This window comes from Capricornis sumatraensis, chromosome X (assembly GCF_032405125.1).
Source record: "Capricornis sumatraensis isolate serow.1 chromosome X, serow.2, whole genome shotgun sequence".
Taxonomy (NCBI): domain Eukaryota; kingdom Metazoa; phylum Chordata; class Mammalia; order Artiodactyla; family Bovidae; genus Capricornis; species Capricornis sumatraensis.
In genome coordinates this window covers 59,361,650-59,371,294 of record NC_091092.1, presented here as the reverse complement: position 1 = coordinate 59,371,294, position 9,645 = coordinate 59,361,650, and the positions used below count along the sequence as shown (strand labels likewise).

At 42.7% G+C, this 9,645-nt stretch overlaps 1 pseudogene; it reads left to right on the top strand.

Annotated features, from left to right (window-relative positions):
- Positions 1-1,652: 1,652 nt before the first annotated feature.
- LOC138071692 (transcriptional repressor p66-alpha-like) overlaps positions 1,653-9,645 on the top strand; it is a 35,634-nt pseudogene continuing 27,641 nt past the window's right edge.

Here is a 9,645-nt window from a genome sequence, read left to right as displayed (position 1 = left end):
TATGTATATACATATATATATTTCAGTACATTTAACATACACAATAAAACATATGTTCAATCAAATGCCCTAAAGGACCATTTTGATTCTCTGACTAAATGGGTTAAAAAATCACATAAGAGGGGCTGAACTCTTTGATAGGAACAGTTCATATTTATGTTGCCCCTGAAATGCTCAAAAGGGGATGTTTTGTCAGTGTGATTTGAGGTCCCATTTGGGGACTCACCTTTGGAAAACCTTTTAAATTTGGTAGTCTATGTTTCACTCTCCACAGTTCAACTCCTTCATCTGAGATTTTCTTGTCTTAGAGCCTAGATTGTTAGGTGTGAAAGGGTCTTTCAAAATCATATCCATCCATCACCATTCATTTTGCCATTGAGGATAATAAGGGTCAGACTTGTCAAAGAGAATAATCAAGTAATTTTCAGAGGCAGAAGTCAAAGCTAAGTTCCTTTATTTTACTCTCAGTCTAGGTCTTTTCCTATCCCCTGTTGCATTATTACTATAATTTGTGCAGTTTTTTCCCCCAATGGGAATATTATTCTTTTATACTTTGAATTAATTAATCTCCTTCCTTCCTTTCTTTATCCTTGTGCAAACTTACATGTAGGCTCACAAACTTACATACACCTATATTCCCTTTAGAGGTTTTTGAAAGGAAAGCTTTGTGGTTCTGCTGCTTGTCTGTTTTGCCTGGAGGTAAGCTCCAGCTGACAGGTCTGTATTGGGTCTACACTTCTACTTGGTTGGAGGTGGGTGGGGGTGGCAGATCAATGTGGCTGAACCCTTTCTTCTTAGTGGAGTGGGAATGGCAACCTCTTTGATGTAGTATTATTATTGTTTTTTTTTTAGCTCATTATTGTCCTCAGAGATGTAATGTGAACAGACAGATTTGTCCAGCCTTTATATGGAGCCTGGGCTAAGGCGCGCCCATAGGGATGAAAGGGAGACAGACCACTTATCTTCCGTCTAGGAGCAGCTAGCTAGTAAGCATCACACATCAAGTATGGTAATCCATACTTCCTTTATCCCTATTCGCTCTTATCTTTTATGCTCTCTTTCCTTTCCCTTTGCTTCCTTTGCTCTTCCCCTTCTCTCAGAGCTTCCCTGTTTCTCTGCTGGATAGCTTAAAGAATCAAATACTACTTTAGTCTTTCCTAAAACAACCACAGATGCAAACCTTTGCAGCGCTGTATTCTGAGCCCCAGCACAGCCGCGTGCTCAGCACCAAGCAGTGGTGAATCCAAAACCAGCAAAGGGGGAGGGGAAGTGGGAAGGGAGGTGTGGGGGGAGAGAGAAGAGAAGGGAGCGAGAGTGGGGGAGAGAGAGAGGAAGGAAGGGAGGGTGAGAGAGAGAGACGGAGAGCGTGAGCGCGCGCAAGCTAGCGAGCAAACCAGAGAGACAGACGGGAGAGGGACCGGGGAGAGACCCAGAGAAACAGAAGAGGAAGCCGAGCTCTGTTAGGGCTCAACCTCCAACTTGTTTCAGTTCGTTCATCCTTCTCTTCTCTCCGCTTCGGGGAAGTGACTGTGGCGCTTGGTAAGAAACATAGCTTTCCCTCCTTCCCCCTCCCCCCAAGCTCAGGTCTCCTTAAGCGATAGCATCTCTCGCCTGTACGGAGAGTCTCCTTGGGTTGGCCAGCGAGGCGAGACATGCTCTGCAGCTGTGATGCTATCCTGGGTTTCCCAGTGGGGCTGGTGGAAGCCCAGAGTCGGCATCTGGGCAGGGAGGCGCAGGGGTAAAACCTGATTTGAGGAAGAGGGGTTTGCGATGTGGTGTATGCGCTATTTGCTTCATTGTCAGTGAATTGTTTTGTTCCTTTTAGGAAGCAGGTCAGCATTGACCTTGCAAATTGCTTGGGGGGCCGGCAGCTGCTGCAGAAAGACACCGAGTGGCCCCTAGCCAGAGCAGAAAGCACTGTCATGACCCCCCAGACAGCCCTAAGCACAGGGATGGGGTAATGGCTGGAGCTTCCTTGCTCCTTTAACTCTTTCTCTGCAGCTGCTTCTCCTTGCTGGAAATGAGAAAGGAGAATACGTTGTAGTCCCTTTCCTCTCTCCCTATTACCTCCCCCAGATGCAAGTGAGTAGAAAGTTGTAAATAACTGTTTCCTTTGAAAGCAGGTGGAGACCTCCCCCCTTCCCTTAAGAGGCTCTTTGGGCCTGAGTTCCTTCACAAACTTGGGAGGTTTCCCTTGCTTCTCTGTGGGAAGCCCCATTGCCTGCCCACTCCCCATTCCAGGTAGTTAAGCTGATAGGCTAGACCTGGGATTCAGATATCCCACCCCATCAACTGGCAGGCTTGGTATTAGGTCCAGCTCTGTCCTTGGGAGGGAAGAAACACCTGATGGTTTGTCTGGAACTGAATTTCCAGTTTGCTGCTCCTCTGGCTGTGGCTGCGGGTGGCTTAGGCAGGAGGACTGGGGGAGGGGTGGCTGTTGGATTTAGAGAGTGCAGGGTGAAGAGCTGATTGGTGTAAATGGTATGATTTATTGAGGGTCAGCAGGTTCTGGAGGTCTGTAGCTATGCAAGGGTTGGCTAAAGCTCTTGTAGTATATCCTCTCTGAATTGGTCGGGGTAAAGATCTGGTTGCTTGATGGGGGCTTTTTGAGTTGGCGACACAGCTGTACCCGTGGTGGTAATTATAACACCTGCAATGCCAATTGCTGACACCATTGAGTGCTTACAGTGTTTCAAATCTTGGGCTGTGACTTTAATATGTATTATTCTTACATTAACCATATGAAGCAAGATACTATCATTTTTCTTAGTGATGAGGAAACTGAGGCACAGAGAGGTTTATCAATTAAATGCCCTGACTGGGAATTAGAACACAGGCAACCTGGTTCCAGAATGTACGGTCTTGACCACTAAGCACCACTGCCTCCCTGGGGAGAATTTTCCTCCCTCGTCTGTTAGGCAAGTGTAGGTATACTAGAAAGGGTGCTGCTTGGCAATTCTTTTTTGGAAAGTAGTAGAGTCCTTTGTCAGAGAAGGCAATGGCACCCCACTCCAGTACTCTTGCTTAGAAAATCCCATGGATGGAGGAGCCTAGTAGGCTGCAGTCCATGGGGTCGCTAAGAGTCGGACATGACTGAACGACTTCAGTTTCATTTTTCACTTTCATGCGGTGGAGAAGGAAATGGCAACCCACTCCAGTGTTCTTGCCTGGAGAATCCCAGGGAGGGGGGAGCCTGGTGGGCTGCCGTCTGTGGGGTCGCACAGAGTTGGACACGACTGAAGTGACTTAGCAGCGGCAGAGTCCTTTGTGTAAAGTAACAGGAATTTAGAGTGGGGCATAGTGGCTAGCTATTGTGGAGCCAAGCCTCATTTGGATTTCCTAGAGGTGCTGCCCAAAAGACTTTCCTTGGACAGCCTGCTTTCCTTTGAAAAGAATGCCAGGAAAGACTTCATTTTCCCACTGTCATGGCCTCATCCATCTAACATCCGGCTAAAGACTCCTTTTAGGACCAGCTGTCGCTCTTTTCTTCTGAGAGCTTCGAGTCACCTTGTTCTGAAAACTGTAGAGTACTAAAACCTTGGAACTGGAAGGATCCCTAAAGGTTATTAAGCTTTACTTCTCCACCCAGTTCTTGAATTTGTCCTAAGCATCCAATTCTTTGACTAATTTCTATTTGAACTCCCTGGAGTGACAGAGAGCTCATTAGATGGCTCCTTCTATACTGTCAGGAAGTAATCCCTGTTATAAGCCAACGTTTGTCTCCCTGTAACGTCTCTTCATTGGTTCTTTGGGACTTTCTAGAATAAATTTGCTTCTTAATAATTGTGCCTTAGATAGTTGAAGACAGCTGTATCTCTCCCCTCAAGACTTGAATCTGACAGGACCACAAGGAAGGGACCATCATTTGCCTCATTCGGGGGACTAGACTTTTATTAATATGGCCTATTATCCCATTCTCTTGTTTGTCAGCCACAGACTGATCACATTGAGCTTTGTAAAGCAGCCTTAATATTGTATGTTCTCTTCCTTGGAAAAGCTTGCTATCTGGTATCAAGTGGACTGATGGGAACAAAGACGGTCTCTGTTCTTTTCCAAAAACCAGAAATCAGTGATATTTCTTCTGAAGCCCCAGAATGTCCAGAAAATAAGCAGGTGGGAAGATTTGGACAGAAAGGGTTAACCACAATTATAAAGGAAACATTTGGAATCTTGTGATTCAAGATTCATAGTATATAAAAGATAGAAGAATAAATTGTTATATCAGTATCTCAGGAACAATGACATCACTGAGGGGATGGTACAGAGTGGGACTGGGTGGAATAGGAGTTAGCATGTGGTGTGTTAGAGTGGAAAACTGACCTGGTTGTTAGGAAAGTTGAGTTCTATTGCTAGCTCTGAAAAATTGCCAGTTATGTTAACACACACGATTTCCTCTGCATGGGTCTCAGCTTCTCCGAGGGGCTTTCAGCTCTGCAATTCTCTGTCTGAAGTAAATTGTAAAATCTCAGGGTTCTAAGGGACTTCAGAAATCATCTAGGCCAGTTCTTCTCAAACTTGAATGTGCAAAAGAATCCCCTGAGGATCTTGTTAAAGGGGTGGGACCTGAGTTTTGCATTTTTAACAAGCTGACAGGTAATCCTTAAGCTGCTGTTCCAATGCTTTTCAAACTATCTTGGTGAAGAACCAGTGTTTTAAAATTTCCCAATCCACCACAGATAGTTTCTTTAGTAAAATACATTAAGTATGAATTACTAGAAAAATAAAAACCATGCAAAATATAAGCTATCATTTTATTGTTAGATTCAATAGACATAAAATTAATTTTTTTTTCAAGTTGAGTTGCTACATTTTGTAAGTACATATTCTCAATTTCTGCATGTGTGTGCTTCTCAATTTTTATACTTAGGTCATTGCTGTCTGGTAATAATAGTTTGTAGATAAGCAATGATCCTTGGACCATTGTTCTAGGCTACCTGCCCATCTATCTAATTTAAGAGGCTCAGATTGGGCCCAGTTATAGTTTCTAAATAATTCCTGCCAAATGATCTTTCACCCTCAGGTTAGTATCTCCTTTGATGGAAAATTTAATATCCTCTCAAAGTAGCATTAGTTGAGTGTTGTGACTGCAATAAAGGCTTTTTAAAAGCTTCTATAAATTCCACTCTTAGATTATATATTTCAAGCTAGTAGGGGGCTGTATCAGTCCAGTTTATTGTAACATCTGACACTATAATAGTATATGGCATAAAGTAGGTGCTTGTTAAATTAAAGGAACAGACCAGTTGGTGCTAGTGATGACTTTTGGAGTCGTATGTTCATTTTAAAAAAGGTAATTTTGTTTTCTTTCCGGCATTTTGGGGGGCAATATTCTTCCTATTTTTACAAATTTATGTTGAATTAGAAGGCAAGTTCACCTGTCCCAGATAGCTACCAGGCATCTTAATTTTACTTTGAAGGAATTATAGGAAGATAGGAAAATATTTTTCTACATTCTAGGTCCCAAATTTTTACCTTTAACTCAGTCATTCATCAGTTCAGTCATTCAACAGCTATTTATTCAGTGATATGGTTAAGCACCATGCAGATGTTACAAAGATAAGCTACACAGACATGGTACTTGCTTATTTGGAGCTTATAGTCTGATGGGGAAGAAGTAATAAATCAGATAATCATGCAACTGTGTTATTTCAATCAGCAACACATGTTTTAAAGGAAAAGTATGGGTGGAGTAGGGCTAGGAAGGTATGTAACAGAGGAAATCTGATCTAGTTTGGGGTTTAAGAAAACCTTCCTTGGGGAAGTAATATTAAGGCCGAATAAAGACATGGGGGTGGGGTGACGTAGAGTAGAGTGGGGTGACGTGGAGTAGTTTTCTAGATGAAGGGAAGAGCACGCAAGAGGATCCTAGGATGAGAGAAGCATAGTGAATTTGGAAAATTGAGCAAACTCTGGGATGGCTGGAGTGGGACACTGTAAGGATTTTGGCCTTTATTCCAGAAACAACGGGACTGATTGAAGGCTTTCAAGCAAGGAGGCTGATATGACCTTAACTGAATCTATTCAGTATAAGATTATTATGAGCACATTATGGACCAAAGGCAATGTGGGAGACATAGACTGATTTAGGAATAGTCTCTGCCCTCCAAGATGACACAGTCAAATAGGAGAGAGAAGAACTACACAAACAACTATGATACTATGAGAATGAGAGCCACACTCATAAAAGAAGGAAAGGGCTTGCAGCCAAGGAGATCAAAAACAGCTTCCTGGAAGTAGCGTTTGAACTGGGTTTTGAAAATTGGACAAACTGTGGATGGAGTTTGGGGGATGGGAAAGGTGTTCTAGGCAGAGGCCAGAAAAACATATTGGGAACAGTGAATTCAGTTGCATTAGAGTATGGTTCAGTTCAGTCGCTCAGTCATGTGCGACTCTTTGCCACCCCATGAATCGCAGCACGCCAGGCCTCCCTGTCCATCACTAACTCCCGGAGTTCACACAGATTCATGTCCATCGAGTCAGTGATGCCCTCCAGCCATCTCATCCTCTGTCGTCCCCTTCTCCTCCTGCCCCCAATCCCTCCCACCATCAGAGTCTTTTCCAATGAGTCAACTCTTTGCGTGAGGTGGCCAAAGTATTGTATTTTCAGCTTTAGCATCATTCTTTCCAAAGAAATGCCAGGGCTGATCTCCTTCAGAATGGATTTGTTCGATCTCCTTGCAGTCCAAGGGACTCTCAAGAGTCTTCTGCAATACCACAGCTCAAAAGCATCAGTTCTTTGGCGCTCAGCCTTCTTCACAGTCCAACTCTTGATAAATGTTTTGTGAGGTACTTGGAGGGCTTCACTATAAATAATATTGAATGCTAGCTTGGAAACTTAGGACTTTGCTCTTTATGTAGTAGAGAGTCAACTCCCCTATTTTATGGATGAGCAAACTGATCCTTAGAGGTGGAGTGACTTGATTTGAGTGAGGTCACACAGGTAGTACTATTGCTATAGCCCACCAAGAAGTACTGGGTACAGTTGGAAAAAAAATATGGGATTGGAGCTCTGGAAAGAACTTAGCTGGAGAAAGGGATTTGAGAGTTATAGATAAAGAAGCAATACTTGAAGTAGAAAAAAAGGATCTAAGGATTTCTTTGGAGAATGCTTATCTTAGGATGTGTGCATGCTAAGTCGGTTCAGTCATGTTTGACTCTTTGTGACCCTGTGGACTGTAGCCCACCAGCTCCTCTGTCCTTGGGATTCTCCAGGCAAGAGTACTGGAGTGGGTTGCCATGCCCTCCTTCAGGGGATCTTCCCAACCTAGAGACTGAACCTACGTCTCTCATGTCTCCTGCATTGGCAGGCGTGCTCTTTACTGCCAGCGCCACTTGGGAAGCCCAAAGTGTTAGCTGCTCAGTCCTGTCTGACTCTTTTCGACCCCATGGACTATATAGCCCACCAGGCTCATCTGTCCATGGAGTTGTCAAGGCAAGAAAAACTGGAGTAGGTAGCCATTCTCTTCTCCAGGGGATCTTCCTGACTCCAGGGATTAAACCCAGGTTTCCCACATTGTGAGCAGATTCTTTACCATGTGAGCCACCAGGGAAGGGAAAACAAAGATAAGTTTGTGTGAAGGCTACAAAGGAGGAGACATCAGACATGTAGAAGGAAAATTAGGGGAGTATAGTATTGTGAACGGAGAAGGCACTGGTAACCCACTCCAGTACTCTTGCCTGGAGAATCCCATGGACAGAGGAGCCTGGTAGGCTGCAGTCCATCGGGTTGCTGAGAGTTGGACATGACTGAGCGACTTCACTTTCACTTTTCACTTTCATGCATTGGAGAAGGAAATGGCAACCCACTCCAGTATTCTTGCCTGAAGAATCCCAGGGATGGGGGGGAGCCTGGTGGCTGCCATCTATGGAGTCCCACAGAGTCAGACATGACTGAAGCGACTTAGCAGCAGCAGCAGTATTGTGAAATATCCAAGAGAAGAGAGGCCTTATCCACAAAATAAATGTTTTGTGACTACATAAGATTGACTAAGCATGTACCATATAATAGTGACCAAAATAGACATGGTTGTTGTCACTTTGGGGCTCATGGTTTAGATGTGGAGATAGACTTTATTCTACAAGCTACTGAACTATATAATTGTATTTTGTCATTAGTGTATAGAGGAAAATGTACTGCTTTAAGAAGGAAGGTGTGGTCAGACTTGTCACAGAAGTTGAGTGTACTGAGACATGACACCCTGTTCCTAACAGTCCTCCCCTGTTTTGATGCTCACAGTGCTTCCTAACAGTTAAGACTGGGTGATGCATATCCATTTTGCAGATGTTCAACGGATGATAGTGCTGTAAGGAAAGATAACATGTCGTGTTGCACAGCTGAAACTCTCAATGAGCCAGGACTCTTTCCAGACCTCCCAACTCTCCCCATTCTATAAATTAGAGAAAGAGGCACTTGATTTTTAAAATGATGAATAATTAGATATTAAAGATCTCTCTTAAATAGGATTTTGGATAGCCTAGTCCTAGGTTCTAGTCCTGGCATAGAGGCTTAGTTTCTTGTGACAAATCACCTGTCTTATTTGAGCCTCTAACTGTAAAATGAGGAGGGTTGGATTAGACCTGGATGATTTATAAAGACTCCCAGCTGTAAGGTTCTGTGGTTCATGCTCTATTCTGTACTATATGCTCATGGTCCTGTGCAGGTAGTTCAGGCCCAGTTATTTATATAAGGAGCACAGGATTTTATATGGAATTCTGGAGGTTGCTAACTTCGGTGGAATAATTCACAAGGTCGAAAGAGATCACAGCAAGACCTTTTTCTTGTTCCATTTATGAGATTGCTGAAATCATGACTGTCTTGTTAGCTAAGGACAGAACTGATTGTTTTCTAAAATCTGAAGTAAATCTGGGTATTGGATGATATTTCTACTATTGCTGGTTTGAAATAAACTAAGAGTACTGAAAAAAAAATGGTACAGTATACTGTGAAATAGAGGCAAGGTGATTAGCTCATGTTCTTAAATGCTGTCTCTTCCTAGGGGGGGAACACATATGATAAAGGGAAATATTGGTTGGTAATAGAAAAACACCTTTTATATTGCAAACATGACTTTTAAAATATTGACATTTATACACAGTGTGTCTCCTCACCATACACAGAAGGAAGAATAAAAATCTCCAGGATGTATATTTTGAATGCTTTTTCTCTTTAGAAAATGATTTCTTAAAAGAAATCAAGTATCACACAGATTTTTTTGAAGGGAAGGGGAGGTGGATGGGAATGGATTATGTAAGTGATCATAGCATAAAATAACTTTTTAAAATAGTACAAGAGAAGCTCATATGACATATATTTTGAGTATCTTCTACTTGAGATACTTCAATTTTCAGTATCATACTTAACACACAGTGTCCAAATCTGGAAATCTGGACCCTGTACTCAAGGCATGCCTGACAAGTGCCACCATTAAAAACATTTTACACATTTATTAATCTACCTTGAGGCTATAAAATCTGCCTTTAAACAGATTTTTTTTTCCAGCTATAAAAGTAAAACAGCCTCATAATAGAAAATTTGGAAAATGGAGAGAAGCTAATACAAATCACCTCTGAATACCTAGCCCAAAGATAACTTGTTCTACATCCTTCCAGATGTTTCCATGTTTACATGATTGAGATCATACCTTA